The sequence below is a fragment of the Hemicordylus capensis genome, chromosome 1 (genome assembly GCF_027244095.1).
Source record: "Hemicordylus capensis ecotype Gifberg chromosome 1, rHemCap1.1.pri, whole genome shotgun sequence".
NCBI classification, from domain to species: Eukaryota; Metazoa; Chordata; class Lepidosauria; order Squamata; family Cordylidae; genus Hemicordylus; species Hemicordylus capensis.
The window spans coordinates 193,570,554-193,590,387 of NC_069657.1; positions in this window are offsets into that span (position 1 = coordinate 193,570,554).

Here is a 19,834-nt window from a genome sequence, read left to right on the forward strand (position 1 = left end):
TAAGACTTAGAGCATCCTGCCCTCCCCCAGAAAATTCTCTCAGAATATTTGTCCTGAAAATTCTTGCTTTTTGAGACAAGTTATCTGTGATTTGTGGGAAACAACTACTACTTTGGTCTCTTCCAAACAACATCTTTGGTGTCAAATGAAAGCAGGTTTTTTTCCCTTTGTAAAGAAAACGCACACAGTTTGTGAAAGTCTATATTTATATTTTATTTAATTTATATGCCACCTGACTCCAATGGTTCTAGGTGGTTTACAAAAATTATGGTTGATTGTTATTGAAAAGCAAATGTACAGTCTTAGTTAAACATATTTACATCGAAGTAGCTCCCATTATATGTATGTATGTGCACCCACTCCTTCTTCCAAGGAGCTTTGGATGGTGTTTTGCAACCTAGCAATAGCAATAGCAATAGCACTTACATTTATATACCGCTCTATAGCCGGAGCTCTCTTAAGCGGTTTACAATGATTTTTAGCATATTGCCCCCAACATTCTGGGTACTCATTTTACCGACCTCGGAAGGATGGAAGGCTGAGTCAACCTTGAGCCCCTGGTCAGGATCGAACTTGTAACCTTCTGGTTACAGGGCGGCAGTTTTACCACTGTGCCACCAGGGACTTGTGCAATGTTAGACTAAGACAGATTGTTTAGCTCGGGGCTGCACAATTTTAGCCTTCCTGCAGATGTTGGACTACAACTCACCTTATCCCTGACTATTGGCTACCATGACATGGGGTGATGGGAGTTGTAGTCCAACCACAGCTGGAGGGCCACAGTTGTGCAACCCTTGTCTAGCCGGAGGTCATCCAGTGAACTGACCAGGCCTGTAGAGGCTCAAAATTGTTGGACCTGACTCAAGAGGGAAATTGTCAATAGTGACAAACATAAGCTCCCAAAACTGTTGGATCTGGTTGGATTGAGTTGAAAATGCCAGCAATTTTCTGGCATTAAGTCAGACCTCCCCACCACCCATTCTCTTGTCTTCCCCTATCTTCCCCTGCCCTCCTCTGCCTTCTCCCCATCCCCCTGTCCCCTTCCCTTACTTGGAAGCTGGGTGGGTAGAGCAAAGAGTGGGTACAATGCCTTCTTCGCTCCCCCACAGAGCACTGGGCCAACCAACTTGCTGCTTGCCTTTTCCCATGGCTTCTATTTTAAAAGGTCAAAACCATTTTTTCCTTCTCAGTTGCTTGTAGGCCCCCAACTGGTGTGGGGGATTGTAGGAATTGTGGTTCTTTTCAGGAATGCAGCCACAACCCCCCATGCTGGCTGGAGCTTAAAGGGGGAAAGGGTACTTTTTAATAAACTAGAAGCCACAGCGAATGGCAAGTGGGTTGGCTCCGGTGCTCCAGGGGGAATGAGGAAGACTTCATGGCACCTGCTGTCTCCAGTACCCACCTGGGTCCCATGTAAGGGGGGAATAGGGAGAGGGCAGTGGGTGGGGAAACCATAGGGCATATCAGAACTCTAACATGGTCTTGCAATGGCAGGAGAGAGTTTTGCCAGAATTCGGACTGTCAGAGCTTCCTCCTGTTGTTGCAGATCTGACACGACGCACAACCCTAGAACCTGCTATACCACACTGGCTCTCAATTCTAATTACTTCAAAAGAAGAAGAAGGAGAAGGAGAAGGAGAAGCTTAGCAGGAGTGGATCCCCCAGTGAATTATTTCTATTCCAAGTGCCTAATAAAGTACAAGTATTTTTAGGCAAGGAAACAAGAGAAATGGAAATGTATTCCAGGATCAGCCATTCCGGAATATTTATCAGCCTCTTCAAATAACTTGTGTAAATGGTTCATCAAGTATGATATGTGACACATGTCTGTTTCCTGTGTGGGTTCGATGAATAACTCGCTGGGATTTCTGACAAGTACCTGACTCCTTTTACAATCTGTTGAAAGCTGTGTGCCAAATTCACTTTAGCATTTCCCCCCCAGGTCATTGTGACCTGATGATGAACAGCACCCAAATAGCTAGTAAGAGAGGTTTGGTTTTTTGCTTTTAAATTAAATTAACCATAACACCTGGAATAATATAGATGCTGCTCAGTAGCAGAGCCAGGCCAGTGGCGGCCCATGTCCAGCCACCGCCGTGGCCCTGCTCACCCCGCCCCTATGTCTGACATCAGACATGGGGCTTTGCCACACCCCGTGTCTGATGTCTGATGTGGGGGGCGTGGTCTGGCTCCCAAACGGGGCCACGCAGCCCTGTTCAGAAGCTAGATCGGAGCCAGCGCTTTGTTTGCAGTGTGGCCAAAAGCGGCTCTCCCCACTCCTGGCTGTGCTGCAAATGCAGCGCTGGCCATTTAACTCCCCAGTGGGGCTCCGAGGCCCCATTCAAGAGCTAAACCAGCCCCACCACATCTGACATCTGAGACGTGGCCCCCGAGGGGTGGCAGCCCAGGTTTTTGAACCCAGTCGCCCAAGGGTGGCTACGCCCCTGATGCTGCTGGAAATGGAACATAAGAACATAGGAAGCTGCCTTATACCGAGTCAGACCATTGGTCCATCTAGCTCAGTATTGTCTACAGAAACTGGCAACAGCTTATCCAAGGTTGCAGGCAGGAATCTCTCTCAGCTCTATCTTGGAGATTCCAAGGAGGGAACTTGGAATCTTCTGCATGTAAGCATGCAGATGCTCTTCCCAGAGCGGCCCCATCCCCTAAGAGGAATATCTGACAGTGCCCACATGTAGTCTCCCATTCAAATGCAAACCAGGGCAGACCCTGCTTAGCTAAGGGGACAAGTCATGCTTGCTAACACAAGACCAGCTCTCCTCTCTGTGATACACTAACTCTTTATAATGTTCAGTCTTAAATCTTAATACAAGCAAAAACCATGCACAAAAAGCTGGAACATTTCTGTCAAAGCTCATACATAGCTTTTTTTTTTAAGGGCCAGTTCACACATGCATATATACTGCATTCGGCAATGCTTGTAAATCATCAGCTGAACAGGTGACCTGACTCTATTGAAAACTGTTGTATTTGCAGAGGTGTGAGGTGATGGTACAGTTTTGTCTCTGATTGTCCTGTGATGGCTCATTCACCACTTCTCGCTGCAGTCGTCAAGTGATCAACATGCCCATTATAATGTTAATGTTCTGTATATAAATTCTTCAACAGAAGAGAAGGAACATGGCAACTTTCCTTTCATCCCGCTCCTTCCGCCTCTCTCAATTTTATTATCACACTCAGTATTGCCACACTCCCCTGCGAAAGCAAGAGTAAGTGGCAGTAGAAACCATATATTGTCATAAACAAGCTGATAACAAAGGAAGGATAGAAGATCCCAGATACATACAAGTGGATGTGGGGTGGGGGAGTGAAAAAACTTAACAGCAGGAGCAAGAAGATGGAAGAGGGGGAAAGCGAGCATCACCCAGGGGCGTAGGAATCATGGAGCAAGGTGGGACAACCATCCCCTGGCTTCCAGGATCTGTGGGGGGGGGTAAGGCACCCCCTCACCCATGGCCAGGGTGTCTCCTTGCCCCCTTCCACACCCAGCTGGCGAATAAAGTGCTCACTGGCTAGGAGCGTGAGGCGCACCCCTCTTCTCCCCAACCACTTCTCCCCAACCAGTGTTTCACTGAAACACTGGCTGTGCTGGGTGCTGGTGGTGGTGGTGGGTGGGTAGCCCATACATACAGCATTTCAATGGAATGCTGCCTGGGAAGCATGAGAGAGAGTCAAGACAGACCCTCTTCTGGGCAGTGGCCCACCCCCTGCATCTGACATTAGACACAGGGGGTAGGGGCAAGGCCAATGCCAAGGATGGGGTTCGTCCATGCAGGCAGAAGGCAGGGAAAGGAGTTTCCTTTCAGCAATTCAATGAACGCTGACTGAGGAAGCTCTGTCGGGGCTTACAGGCCCCATCCTCATCATTGGCCCCGCCCCCTTGCGCCTGATATCAGGTGCACGGTGCATAACTTGGGGTGTGTGCGCAAAGTGCACATGTTTCTGAAGCCTGGGGGGTGGGGGAGCTGCTGGAGGACTTTGTCCTCCTACTGCAGCCAAGCTCCCTACTCCCCTGGCATTACCTATGGGCTATACCCAAAATGAGGATCACATCCTAGAGAATCATGATCAAGTTATTTAACATATGCTGTTCAGAAAAGGGGATCATCTTTAAAAAGATGGTGCAACTTCCAATTTAGTTCCATGTTGCACTCAAAATGAGAGATCCATGGCACATGAAAGAACATTTTGAGATCACAACCAGTGGAAAGCAAGAAAAGGAAGGTGAACAATTTAACTAAAGCTATGTATATATACACATTCTCTCTCTCTCTCTCTCTCTCTCTCTCTCTCTCTCTCTCTCTCTCTCTCTCTCTCTCTCCCAGGGTTATAGCTAGGGGAGAGAGGGCCCATGTTCACCCTCTCCTTAGTGGCCCCACGGAGTGAGGGAGATAATGAAGAAAATAGGGAGGGGTGGATCTGGGGGGCCCTCTGAGCTGGGGGACCGGGTTCTTTTATCCCATCCACTCAATCATTGCTACACCCCTGCTCTGTACCCACATGCTGAAGATTTCTTCTTTCTAGACAGCAAACTAGGACATATAAACAGCCTATTGGTGAATTTATTTCTTAAAATAAAGCCAAAGCTGTGCATTAAAATTTTAATATTCAAAATGTATTGAGATGACAACAGTGGAGTGGGGATATCATTTTTCCTTAACTGATCAACCAACCAGTTCTATGGAAAACTGGTACTTACCATATATTTCACAGCTACTCACACCTTGAAGGAAATATAAACTTTTTTGCAGAGTTGCATCTTCTACCAGTGGCAAGCATATGCAGTTCATATATATTTCAGTGCATGGCTTCAGTAATCATAAAACTGAGCAGTTATCCACATTGTTGGAGATACAGAAAAATTGCTGCTTCCTTATCACTAGACTTACTTCCCCCACCCCCGTGATTGAATCTCCTCCAAATTGTACCAAATTTGGATGAACTAAAACTGAACTGGGCATGAGAGCTTTCTCTAAACAGTATAGGAATGAGATCTCTCAACTACTGGCAGCTTGGTGGTTTAGCTAGTGGGGGAACTCAAACGTGCACTTCCTTGGCTCAAAAATGCACAGCCCATTTTGAGTCAGGCCCAGACCTATTTGAATTTGGGATCCAGCTAAAAATGGAATTCCCTTGCCAACTTGATCATGCCCCTACTTCTTAAGAGAAAATTTCACCTTTGCAGGGAAGACTCACTAGATAGGCCTGCCTGGCTGAATCCGAAGCCTTGAAATTATGTTTCTGGAACTGCTTAGGTACGTCATTTCCTGTTTGAATCATAAGATTTTTTGCTACTTTCTCTGGATGGAAAACTACGAATCCCTTGATCCCATGAGGAAATGATGCTCCAGATAAAAATGATGTTCATGAAGCATAACTCAGAAGCATAATTTCAAGCTTAGGGGTAATCCAGATAGGCCTGTCTCATGTGAACCCTCCCTGCTGCTCCATGAGTTCACTTGTATTTATTTTTAGGATGACAGCATTAAAGTGAAATGTACCATTATTTTTCTTTCAGAAATCTAAGATGGAGGTCAATTCCCCACCACCACCACCCTGAAATGTACTTTGCTTCTTGTGGGCCCTGTCCCAAAAGGTTTTTCTGACGCTGCCACTGCATTCCAAATAGTGAAACCCCACCACCCCACCCCCCGCTTTTATGTTTGCTCTGCATCTGAAAAATCACTGAAAGTGGGTACTTTCTGGTACTGCTGTAAACCGTTTTGGAAGGCTCCATCTTGACTCAGTCCTAGCACCAATCTCCTCAGTCTTGTTAGAAATGAGTACAGAGTGGGGCCATTTGCTGTGGTTCGCCTATAAAAGTTCTCTGGTCTGAACCATTTTAAGGGTCAGTAAGACTATGGGCTTTGGTCCACACAGCAAACCAACTTTGGTCAGTCGAGCAACTGAACTTGCCTCCTGGTGTTCTGCTCTCATGTTAAGGTCCAGTGAGAACCCCTGGTTTGGGAGGAGGAGGTCAGTTGCTCCGTGCTTGATCTAAGACACAGGCTCCTTTGGTTCTGTTTGTACTTCAATTTTCCTTTGTCCTGCTTGTGCTTCATTTTTTTCCCTATCTCTCCTATCTTTCCCCATCTCTCCCTCGGCCTGTGCACATATGTGTTTATTGCCTTTCTGTAAATTGAAATATAAATAGCTTCCGAGGTTTCCATTTGAAAATGAATCAACATTAGACAGCAGCCCACCTGTTTGCTTTATCTCGTGATCTACCCAGCGCCGTCTGCTTTTCTTTTCTTTTCTTTACATGTTTTAAAAAAGCACAATGAGATTTAAAGGTTGGGAGGGAAAGCGTAGCAAAGATTTTTTTGGGGGGGGGGGATTATAAGGGTTAGAAGTTCCTACTCAAAGAAGCAAAGATTGTGTTCCTGGCAATCCTCCAGTATATGAATTACTAACATGGGAATTAGTGGCTCGCAGACTGTGCAGAGGGCTGCCGAGAATGGGTTCGGGCCCCGGTGGAAAATGGGGGGGGGGTTTCTGCACAGTTGTGGCCGCTGCCGCGAGGCTGCCACCACTATGAGGCCACTGCCACAATGCCTCTCTATTCAAACTGTGCAGGCGTGCTGGAGTGCCTTGTAGCTCTCAAGAGCTGCTGAGCTGGATGATCAGGCTCAGCGGCTGCTCCCGCTCTGCCTGCCACCACCGCCATAGGGAGGTGCTCGGCTCAACCCCCACCCACCCTGACCACACACATGGCAGCTAGAATTATTTTAAAGATCAGGGGTTCAGCCTCGTGACAGTAGCGGGGCGGGTGCAGGGTGGTGGCAGGAGGCAAGACAAAAATATATGCAACATAGTAGGGCCCTGGGCCCCCTTCCAGATCACCGGGCCCCGGTAATTTGTACCTGCTTCCCCCCCACCCATCGGCCCTGATTGTGCAAGGCAATGCGGGTAGTTGGAGCCCTGCCCATACTGCTGCGCCTGTGTAAACATCCCAATGGTTTTCCAGAACAGGGCAGTTCTGCCCCGTTGTAAAGCTGCACAAATGCAGTTGCACAGTGGGGTGCCTATTGGGAATAACGGGTGCCCCCCCACATTGTATATTGCACTTGCACAGCTTTACGAGAGCACAACTTTATGACAGAGCCTTCTTCTGCAACACTGATGGCAGTGTTTCGATGCAGGGCAGTGCAAGTAATGCTCCAGCCACCTCTGTTGCCTTGTACAGGATGTATGCCAGTGTATTTAGTGGATACTGTTAGAAGTTTCATGTACGATTCTGCTCTCTTTAAGATCGGCCAGAAAGACCCTACTCCAGGTTCCTTCTCCATCTGCCGTGCAGTTCGTCGGCCAGCTATTCAGGTGCCCAAGTTTTGGAACTCTCTCCCTCAGACAGCACACCTACCTTCCTCTCTTCTGTCCTTCCAGAACAAAAGTCTGGTGAAGACAGCTTTGTTTAGTTGAAGTTTAGTGAGGTTTAATCATTACATTCCTGAACAATGGTTCATTTCTGGATACCGCTGGTGGTGCTTTTATTGTGCTACTCTTCTTATGATGTGATGTGTAGCCCTGTGTGACTGTACAGATGTCTGTACAGATGTTTATACAGATGTCTGTACACTTGTGCATGTGTTTGTGTGAATGACTGTAACTATGTTCATTTTTAAAGTGAACCTGGATACAGGCCATTCAAATGCATGGTACAGATAGGAAGTGGATTTCTGTATCTGCATTCAGCATAACATGTGAATGACTGTACCTGTGTACACTGTTTATTCCTTGTACATGTGTTGGACATAATGTGTGGATGGGCCTATTGTTGCTTAATAATTGTATGCAGTCTTGGAGATTTTGGCTGAAAAGTGGCTTAGAAATTTTCAAGCTTGGAATGGAACGACCGTTTCAAGTGTCCCATTTTGGAGGGCTGTTTTTCTGGGGAGAGCTGGTCCACCAATTGGGGTTGGTGGAAGATGGAAGAAGACCAGGCCTCCCAGGCAGGCCAGCGCTAAGTCCGGAGCAGAGGCCTGGTCCATCCGCCATGTGCGGCAGGTAGACCAGGCCTCCAAGCACGTCAGCCCACCTGGGAGACCTGCCTACCCGTTGACCCCAATTGGTAGATCAGATCTCCCTGGAAAAGCAGCCCTCCAAAAATGGTCCTCGGGAACACACCCCTGGAACAGATAGTCCTGAAGATATGCAGTGCTAAATGTGCGATGTGATGCTTCTGCATTTCCACAAGCAGGGTTTTTAAAAGAGAGGAGAACTGGTCTTGTAGTAGCAAACATGCCTTGTCCTTTTAGCTAAGCAGAGTCCATCCCGGTTGCATATGAATGGGAGACTATAAGTGTGAGCACTGTAAGATATTCCCCTCAGGGGATGGATCCACTCTGGGAAGAGCAGAAGGTTCCAAGTTCCCTCCCTGCCTTCTCCAAGATAGGGCTGAGAGAGATTCCTGCCTGCAGCCTTGGAGAAGCCATTGCCAATCTGTGAAGACAATACTGAGCTAGATAGACCAATGGTCTAACTCAGTATATGGCAGCTTCCTATGTTCCTAAAAATGTGCAACCAGACACAAAACATGCAGTTCTGCCCCTCTCAAAAGAAGTGCAGTTCTAAAAGAACACACCGGAAAAGGGGGGGGGGTGATCAAGTCATACAAAAGTTGTATTCATGTAAAACGTTTTCTATAACCATGAGAAAAGTAGATGGAGTAGTCCAAGCTCCTGTAGAACCCAACCCCAGACCAAGCGGACCCTCTTCTTCTCCCCCTGTCAAAGATGCTTCCTGCAGCCCCCATGGTTACTCCCCACAAAGTCTTTGCCAGTGCACCTTCTCTAATAATGCTATCAAAATCCCAGTTCTGAGGATTTTCACCTCAGAACTGTAGTGTAGGCTTGCAGAGGTCAGGATTGTGACCTTATGTGCAGAGACAACAAAAATACACACGTGTGTTGCTGTGATACACGCTATGCATGTGATTTACACTCAGATCTCATTGTATCGTTCTGAATTTTCTTTTTTTTTTAAAGGCCTGCTCACAAGCAGCAGCTGATGACATGAAGCAAGGCAGGCAAACAGGCCCTTCATTTCAAGGGGTTTTTGTTTTGAGCTCGGAACACTCAAAACAACTCATTTCGAGCCCAGACATTCCGAGCTCCAAGCGTTTTGCACATCCCTAGTTGTTACAAGTCAATCTGTAAAATGTCAGAGGGTACTGACTTGGCTTATCTGTTTTGGGAATCTGGAGTAATGTGCTCTGCATGCACTTTGTTGCCTGCTTTCCATTTGTGATGTGCTTGGGGTCAGCATTGTATACCACGCCTGGGTTATTTGGCCACACCCCCTACACATTATCAAGCATGTCTCTATTTTCATCCATGTAATGTTGGAGGGTAGGCAGCTGCCCCACAGTGCTGACCCCTGATGCTGATCCTGCATATGCTGTATTACCAGGATTGGGGGGAGAAGAGAAAGAGATGTAAGGCTGCTACTTTCAGTGGGAGCCACTTATCCTCTGTACCATCTAGTTCATCTGCAGGTTGCAGGGGAGGAAGTATTTTATTTATTCCCTTTCAAAACAATGGGAAATCTGAACTGCCCTTAGGATAGAAGATTAAAATGTAGCTGCTGAGTAGGGCTCCTATCGTGGTTAAACTCTAGAGTTTACATTATTAAAATATTTGCCTTGCCATTTCACAGTTATTGCTGCATCTGCCATCATGAATGTTCCAGATTGGGAGACTCTGAAGTCATTTGCAGTCCTTGGAAATAATAAAATTCATCCTACTCTGCATGGAAATGGCTGTTTAACAGATTGCTTAATGTGAAAGAAAGCACAAGTGGAGGGCTGATGGATTGCCTTCGCTTGCAACATTACTCTAAGACAGCTGATAAAAATGTCTTCATATATAATCATTAACAGTGGAACTTTCCAAAGAGCTTAGGGGCCAGCCTGTGAATAAGCATGGGGCGGGAGAGGGAAATTTAAACATCTCCATATGTCAATATGCACAGACAACCTTTCTGATCATTTGTTTAAATGGTAAAAATGGCCACAAATCAGAGCACAGGATTGTTTTACAAAGAAGGTGATAGCATGCTGCCTAACTGGCTAAGGAACTGAACGTGGAGCTGGAGAGTGTTCCATTTTCAGCACTTTGGGATGTGTAGTTTAGGAAAAAGTTGATTTAGGGGAAATGCAATTGAAGTTTATAAAATTATGCATGTTGTGGAGAAAGTGGGTAGAGTGCCATTTTTCTCCATCTTTCAGCTTTAAGAAGTTCTCCTGTGATCATATCCTTACGGGGGGCTTTACCAGATGGTAACTAAGATATCAACTTAGTGACCTCACTCACAGACACTGGCGGCCATGGGGGTAGACAATCCAAATGATAATCAGGTGCAGATGTCAGATCTGATTGATACAGCACCCCAAAATGTACTGTCAAATCATTGGGAGAAATATGACCATTCAAGCTACCTGAGAACGCTTTAAGACAGCCTGATACTATTTTCCAGAACAATTTAACATCTTTTGACTTGGCCGCTGCAAGAAGTTGTTCCCAGGATTCCTTCACCGTCACTTGGTTTCCCCCCAATTAGCCATTTATACTGGCTTTTCAGTTCCCTTATTTCTCTAGCCAAGTCATCATTTGGAGAAGCCCTAAATAAATTGAACTTAGCAACTAGTGTATTTTTTACTTGGATGCAATCATTATCAAACCAGCTATGGTTTGATAATGTCTCTTAGGTTTACCTCTTTTAGGAACCCTCTCCAAATGACCCTGTATCTCCTGAATAATGGAGCAAAAAGGAACTAGCATGTCTGAACCCAAAGGTGCTTCTAAGATAGAAAGGCGCAGTGAGGAGATCGGCTCTGAAACTAAAAGAGCCCTAATTTGATAACTTAGAGCCAAGGACCATCTAACTCTAATGTAGCTAGCTTCCAGGATAAGGAAGGATGAGAGCATTTCACTATAAGTTTCTCTTCTACCGGCAAACCTAAGGCAAAAGTTAATGGTAAATGATCACTCTCAACACGTCCCACTATTCTGAAATAAATTAGATACTCTAGGACAGGCCTTGAAACATATACATAATCTAAAACGCTAGCTCTATGTCCTAGCCAGCGCGTAAATTCGCCCTCCAAATCATCCAGCACAGAACCATTTAGTACAAACAAATCCAAAGTAAACATTGTACGTGCTAACAAAGAACCAGCCAGGTTGCCACCCGAGTCTTTGGAATATCTTGGAAAAAGTGGGTCCGGCAAGTCTCTTTCTGGAGGAATAAATTGATGGAGAGAGTAAAGATATTCATCATTGGGTCCCATCCTTGCGTTAAAATCACCTCCCACTATGCACAAAGCATTAGGGAATTGAGACTATAACCCATCTAAATAGACACTGAGGCCCTTCCAAATCCTTCTAAGATTGGAGGGCCGCTTGTGCGGTGATATATACACATTAACAACCAGAAAAATAAGCTTTTTTGTTTTAAGTAGTATAGTTTTTGCGTAATGCCTATAAGCGGGTGGCTTATCTACCATATCTTGAAGTCTGGCCAAAATCAGCAGACCTAGCCCACCCTTGGGTCTACCGCGAGCCGACCAGGCAAAGCCATCTGACCATAAAACTGATAGCCCTCCAGGAATAATGGGCTCCTCATCCAGGTTTCTTGTAAAAGAATAACATCAAACTTTTCTCCATCCCTTATAATACTAGAATTCAGGATCATCCAGTGAAATTGATTGGCGAGAGATTCAGACAGGTGAAAGTGCTTCTTCACATAACATGTGATTAATGTATGTAATTCACTGGCATGGGATGTGATAGCTTAAAGGCAAAGTTGTGCCCTTAAGTTGGTGTCGACCCTTGGCGACCACAGAGCCAGGTGGTTTTCTTTGGTAGAATACAGGAGGGGTTTATCATTGCCATTTCCTGCGCAGTATGAGATGATGCCTTTCAGCATCTTCCTATATCACTGCTGCACGATATAGGTGTTTCCCATAGTCTGGGAAACATACCAGCAGGGATGCGAACCTGCAATCTCTGGCTTGCTAGTCAAGTTATTTCGCTGGTGCGCCATTAGGTGGATAGCCTCTAGCTTAAAGATAAAGTGTGCTGTCAAGTCGATTTCGACTCCTGGCGCCCACAGAGCCATGCGGTTTTCTTGGTAGAATACAGGAGGAATTTACCATGGCCTCCTCCCATGCAGTATGAGATGATGCCTTTCAGCACCTTCCTATATCGTTGTTGCCCGATATAGTAGCAGTGAGGATTCAAACCAGCAACCTTCTGCTTGTTAGTCAACTTAAGGTAAAAGGCCACAAGACAAACTCATGGAGGATACGTCTGTCACAGGTGATTAGTCATGATGGGCATGTGGAACCTCCATATTCAAAGGAAATATACCTCTGAACCCCAGCTGCTGGGGGAAGGCAACAACAAGGGAGTGCTATTGCCTTCAAGTCCTGCTTACAGGCTGCTCGGAGGTGTCTGTGTAGTTGCTGCAGGAAACAGAATGTTGGACTTGATAAACCTCTACTCTAATCTAGCAAGACTCTTCTGATGCTCTTGTTTGGGAACAGCTGTGGCTCCACTTAGCTTTATTCTAGTGGAGGAAGGCTGAAGACTAGAGCTGTTGGTGTGAATCAAGTGTCATGTGGCAGGAGTAAACAGCAAAGCTGTATCTGTAGGACTGTGCTCAAGAGCAGACCAAAGTATTGTGGCACCTGAGGCAAGGCATCAAATGCTTTGCCTTGCCCCACAACACTGGTGGGACCAGGCCCCTTTCAAAGCCAACTCTTGCAAGCTCTGCAAGCACAGGGGGAACACAAGAATGTAGGCAGCTGCCTTCTACTGAGTCAGACCCTTGGTCCATCTAGCTCAGTATTGTCTATACTGACCGGCAGCGGCTTCTCCAAAATGTCAGACAGGTGTCTCTCCCAGCCCAATCTTAAGGCAGCTAGGATTGAACCAGGGACCTTCTGCACGCAAAGCAAATACCTGGGCAGGAGCAGGCCCTAAAGGTCACTTGTCTTTCCTCTTAGTTTGTGTTTTCTTTTGTTTCAGAATAAGACCTGGAGCCTCATCTTTTATAAGAGGAAACACTGAAATGGTGTGTGGGGGTGGTTAGCGTGTGTGTGTGTGTGTGTGTGTGTGTGTGTGTGTGTGAGTGATCTGTATCTGTCTGATTATGACCCCCCCATCCCACACTTTGCATATTCAAATGTTTTGTTTTTTTAATTTAAAAAACCCTCTTAGAAATATCCATATACCATTTGCTAACACAGGCGAGGAGAGAATATGGGTACTAAGTCCATCTAACTGTACCCATAGTTCCTGTGACAAAGAATGGCAGCTGGAGACAAAATATAGATCATTTTAATTCAGTAGCCTCGGCTCAAGGAGTTAAGTGAGTTTAAACTAGATAGGCCCACTTCACATACTATATTGACCATAATCACTTTTTTAAAAGCGTCAGCAGAGACTTAACTCTGTATTCCATAAAATAACCAGTATTCTTAGCATTACATGAGGCTTTGGCATCTGTCTGGGAGCAGGACCAACATGAGGCATAGAGCAGCCTCCCAGGATCAGAAGACATTGGAAAAACTAGAAGAGAGCATCTGAGAAACAGACTTCAACTGAACAAATTCAGTGTATTCTTCTGCAGCAGAAATAAGGCTTACTTTTCCTTCTAGCACAATGAGGATCAGACAGTACTGTACCGAATGGCTGCCATCTAAGTGGGAGATGGCAGCCATTCAGTGTAGGACTGTCTGATCCTCATGGTCTTGGCTGAGTGACTCTTTTAGGACATTGCAGTTTTATTTATTTTAATTTTATTTACAATATTTCTATACCGCCCAAAACTTGCGTCTCTGGGTCTTTGGGTTTTGAAAACCTAGGGTAGCCAAGCAGTTTGGAGGGGAGAGGATTTCAGCATCAAGGGGTATGGTTGAAAAGTGAGTTTAGACCAAAAAGGAAATTTGAGAGTTAGTGTCAGGTGCTATAGGCTGAATCCTGAACCTTTGGAGATCTTCTAGTCCTGCTCAGCGCAGGAAACTTCTATAGGATCTGTGATAGCTATCTCTCCAGTCTTTATCTGAAAACCTATAGTAAAGGAGAACCCACAGATTCATGAGGCAGATTGTTCCACTGTCACACAGTTCTTACAGTCTCATAGTGTGGCTGACACACTGTGCAAGGGTATGACAGCCCAGTAACATTGCATGCACCCAAGTAGCACAAGGGCAAAATCGGCACAAATGCTTAAAAGCTGCACATTTACACAAAGGTAATCCCCTTATTTCCAATGGGCCTACGTTCATGTCACTACACTTGCAGCTTTTGCATTTGTGCAGTTTTCATGCTTACATCACTTGCATGGACACAATGATGTACTGGGCTGACATACCCTTGCAGAGTATGTCAACCAGTGTGTTGTCTAAATCTGCTTCAATGTAAGCCTAGCCCATTGGTCCTAGTCCTGCCCTCAAGAGCAACCGAGAACAAGTCTGATCTTCCTTCTATGTGGAAGCCCTTCAGATATTTGAATGCAACTATCAAACCCTGCCCCTTGTCTCCTTTTCTCCAGGCTAAACCTACCCAACTGTTCCTCATAGGACGGTTTCCAGACCGCTCACCATCTTTGCTGCCCTCTTTTGAACCTGTTCTAGTTTATCAGCACCCTTCTTAAAATCCAGGACTGAGTACTGGATACATTGGACCACATACAGCACTGCTAAATGTCGCCACTTGAGTACCTGCCCACGCTGTTGCCTGTATGTAAACACCACTGGAACAGGGCAGTCCTGCCCCAACTTAAAATTGCACAAACACGGTTGTGTGATGTGGCATCCATTTCCAATGGGTGCCATGTTGCACAACTGTTTTTGTACAACATTAAGTTGAAACCGAACTGCCTTGTTCTACAACACCTCCATCGGTGTTTACATACATGCAGTAGCGTGGACAGGTACTCAACTACCCACATTTCACTGTGGGTATGTGGGACGGTTTTTCAAGTGCTCACAAACCAATTGCTTAATCATCAGTCCTAGGATCTTGCCAGTTATTGATGAAGCTGACTGGTCTTTAGTGTCTCCTCAAGTCCTCCTTTTTCGTTCTTGAAGGAGGGGGTTATATGATCTTATGAAACCCAAATTGATTGACTGTTCTCAATGGCACAATTGCATAGTCTTCAGGCTTTCTAAATTGTAGCCTATCTGTGGGGGTTCTTACACACTTGTTCACAGTGCCAGAAGGTAAGAGAGCATCATTCAGTTGTTTAGGGAAATTGGTGATGCTCCCTTATATTCTGGCCTTGTGGTGGGAGGCATACAGAATACCAGAAGATAGGGGTCTCCCTGCTTTGCCTCAACAATACATTCTCCCCTTTTCCCCTCCCCTTGCACAATGGGTGAACTTTGCCTACATTTGTAGCCCCCTCCCTAAAAGAATTGGCATGCCCACAACTCCTGCCTGTAGGCTTCCAGCGGCATCTGGTAGGCCACTGTGTGAAACAGGATGCTGGACTAGATGGGCCTTGGGCCTGATCCAGCAGGGCTGTTCTTATGTTCTTATGTCAGAAAGGGGAAAACTCACAGCCCTCAAAAAGGTCTGCAAAGCTAGGGCTTAGTGCAGCCCTAATAATTGATGAGACATCAAAAGATGCCCAGGTATATATGAATCAGCCCTCAGGCAGGGTTCCCGTGATGTCAACTGCCAAGTCTTTTAAGAAAGCCTCTTCTTCCTCTTCTTCTAATAGTATGAAGTACATTGAATCGCAGCACTGCTCCCTTTTATGTAAGCCAGGATTACCTCTTATCTGAAAGAAGCCTTGAACTATCAGTTACACGATTGCTGAGATGCTCTCTGACTTTCAGCTGATGATACAACCTCAAGAACACCCTGTATAAATATATATTTCAAATCCATTCAGCTGCCTTGCATGCCTAACTCCAGGGCAGCTTCTTAAGAAGTCGTCAGAGCTACTATACATACCTGAGTCCCATGCCAATTTTTGTTGTGGTTTTATAATTACAAAGCGTCTCTTCTGCATCACTGTGTGAACAGAAATGAGGAATTGTCTGATAACGTTGGGGAATCAGTGCCTACTAGCTAGGCACAGAGTAAACAAAATGAAACAGGAAGATATTTTCCTCTGTTGCCTGCAGTGTAATATCCTTCACTCCAGTGGCAGTCACAGAAGACCACTATGAAGGGAGAGAAGCAAAGCATTTTCAGCTCAAAGAAATGCTTTTTCATTCTTTTCAGTGATATGAACTGTTATTTGGCAAAGGTAGAGTGAGGAAGAAATATCCATACAGTAAGGCTGAAACTCTAAGCACATAATTTAAAAAAAAAAAAGTCCCAAGGGCCTCAGTGGAACCTAAACAAGTAAACCAACTTGTGATCACACTACACATATATCATTCTGTCTCATGCCTGATCTATATCCCCTCAACAACAACAACAAATATTTATATACCACTTTTCAACAAAAGTTTCCAAAGCAGTTTACGTAGAGAGATAAACAGGAGATGAAACACACAAATGATGGTCCTTTAAAAAAAACCAAAAAACACCCACACCTGTTCAAGTAACTGGCTACACATTTCTGAAGTCTTTCAAGTTGTCTTTTTTTTCTTCCCCTGTGCTTTGGTCCATAGAGATTTTCCTGAAGCCAGATTGATGCTGGCAAATGAAATACTTCAGAATGCCAACAATATGCCAACTGAAAGAATTAAAAGGATGAAAGGAGCTAGTTCATATGTCAGCAGAGTGGCATGCTTTCCGTTTCCTCATGGCCGTTACAAGGGCCAGCCCTATCATTAGGCAGAGTGAGACAGCTTGTTGTAGAGGGCAGATTGAGGGTGGTGGCGGGGGTGGTGGTACCATGGAAAAGAGGCCCTGTTTTAAGAATCCCTTTTCAACTAACTCCATTCTGACTCTTGGTTTTCCTGCTGGTACTATTGCACACCTGCCTCTCTGGCACATAGCAAGCATCCTGTACATACATCTCTAATAAATTTGCTTATCTAAGAAAACGTCCTATCTGTAGAAAATAAGGAGTTTCCTCCAGTTCTCCTGTCTTGTGTTCTCTTCTCTTTTGATCTTTGAGGATCTATCAGTTGCTCTTGTCAAGTTGTTAGCAACGCATGCTCTTGCCTATTTGCCTAAAGATCACTGAGACAGCACAGCCAGCAGGCCAGGACTGCTTCTTGGGTGCCTATCTGACCACATGACCATGGAAAAATCACCTCCCATTGGTTGATGGCAAGAAAGCTATTTCCACTCCTTAAGTACTGGTTTGCCTTAGTTAATCTCCCACTTCCTTTTGTTGTGCACACACAAAGGTGACAATTTCCCCTGTTGTTTGTAATTCAAACTGGCCTTTCCCTCCCATTGGATGCCAGATAGTTACATGTATGGCAAGGTTAGATAATTCTTTTCCTTCCATTTCTGTTGTTTTCCCCATGCTCCATTTTACTCCCTTTTGTATCCTTCACTTAACATATATTTTCTTCTGACATTTTGGATTGGTTGTTTTATTTTACTGTTGACAAGCCAAGCTCAGGAGCCTTGCTTCCTCCAAGAAAGCTATATCTGCTTAATTTGTGCAATAAGAAAACCAGGTATGAGGGAAGGGAAGGGAAGGTAGAGTAATTATTTATTTATTTATTTATTTTTACATTTCTATACTGCCTTTCGTTAAAAGAAAACCCCAAGGCGGTTTACAAAAATTAAAACATACAATAAAAGCAATAAAAACACCAAGCTAAAAACATATCAAACAAGCATAAAAAACAAGACAACAGATAAAAACACACAGAAGCAGCAGTAAAAACGATTATGTAAAAGCCTGGGTAAAAAGCCAAGTCTTTACAAGCTTCCTAAAAACCGTGATGGAGTCCGAGGAACGAATGGCCACTGGGAGAGCATTCCAGAGTCTAGGGACAGCAACAGAGAAGGCCCTGTCCCGAGTGCACGACAGCCGGGCCTCTCTCATTGTCAGCACCCGGAGCAGGGCCCCCTCAGATGTCCTCGTCAAGCTGGCAGCAACCCTTGGGAGCAGGCGGTCCTTCAAATACCCCGGGCCCAAACCGTTTAGGGCTTTAAAGGTCAAAAACAGCACCAGAGTAGATGCCTCTGGTCAGTGGTGATGGAGGGCTCATCTTTCTGAAGTGAGTGGTGGTTGGAATGAGTGGAAGACAAGCAATGGTCATTCCTTGGGTCAAAGGTGATCATGATGCACCCCAGGCACCATTAAAGGGCAGCACACTGTCAACATTGCAGTTACATATTTCTTTCTGTGGAAGATGCCACTTGTATTTTCCACCTCAAGTGCTAAACTGTCTTTGGGCCTCTTCTGACGGCACTTTGTGCTATTCCGGTAATGTATAAAATGGTGAAATCATATGGGAGGAACAGATGATGTGGGAAGTTCCTATAAGTCCCACCAGTACAAAAATGATGTAGCACTAAAATGGGTACTTCCCATATGATCCAGACATCCCCTGTGACTCTGCTGTTTTATCAGTTATCAGAGCTGCATGAAATGCTGTCCTGGGGAAAGAGCAGTGATGCTGCTCATGTTACGCATGGATCGGACTGCATGCTCCATCTCTCAAGGCGCTTCCATGGCTGCTAGGCAGTAGGAAGAAAGGGAATGTGTCATCTAAAGTTTTCCACTGCATTCAAGGGAATCTGTTTCAGGAATCTGTTTTTGAAAAGCTTGCATTTGTTTCTGAAACTCTAAAAGGCCTGTAAACTGTAATGCAGCCCAATGAAGTCTGTACAATTTTAAAGGAAGAATTTAGTAGTGTCCTGAAAAGAAATATAGTGTTCATTTTTGATAACATATTACATATGTTTGATAAGGAATGAGAATCTAGGTTTGGGACATGGTAAGAAAACTGAATTATTATAAAATAAAAAACTTTTAAAATGCTATCCTCAGCTAAAGCTCTATAAGTTTTAATACTGCATGATAATACTGAATATTGCATTCTACTCCTTGTATTCTGCTCTCTAAGAAAAAGATCTATGTACTGCTAATGACACTAGAAGTAAGTGTTTCTTCATGCCTTACTCAATTTGTCAGTTTCCTAAAAGATGAAATTATCATCGCATTACAGGGGATGTGTTGCCTAGCTATGGGATAGAAACGATAGTGAGAATCATCGTTCTGATTCAACAACTAGTACAGGGCACAGGTACCTCTTTGTGTACATGACGTTATCCTGATCCACAACAGCTTTCTTTACTTAGCAATGTAAGTGACCTTACAGTCTGCAGGTAGAGTCTCAGAGTATGTTTGAACTCTGAGTCAAAGCTGTTCTGAACCTGGATCCATTTTTACTTCTGCCCATCCCATGGGGCCCTCCTCATAAGAGATTTGTCTCTAGTGTATCAGTAACTAGTCTAACATAGTGATTAAGAGACTAAGCTGTGAATCATGACTTTCCCAGTTCAGAACTCACTGCTGCTGCCGTGAATTCACTAGAGGGGGCCTTGGGCAGATCACTCCTTCTTAGCCTCAGCTGCAGTATGGGAATAATAATGTTGGTTATCTCACAAGGTTACTGTAAGGGTTACGTCAAGATATATGCAGTGCTTTGCACACTTAACAGTTGCTATACAAATGTTACATTATTGTTGTTAATAATGGTTAGATAAATGCAAACAACGCATTGGGAGATCTAGATCTAGATCTGGATCCAGATAGAGACCCATTATAAGTACCAATATGTTAAATATAGTGACTGTTGGCAAGCCAAGCTCAGGAGCCTTGCTTCCTCCAAGAAAGCCATATCTGCTTAATTTGTGCAATTTGACCAGTGAGC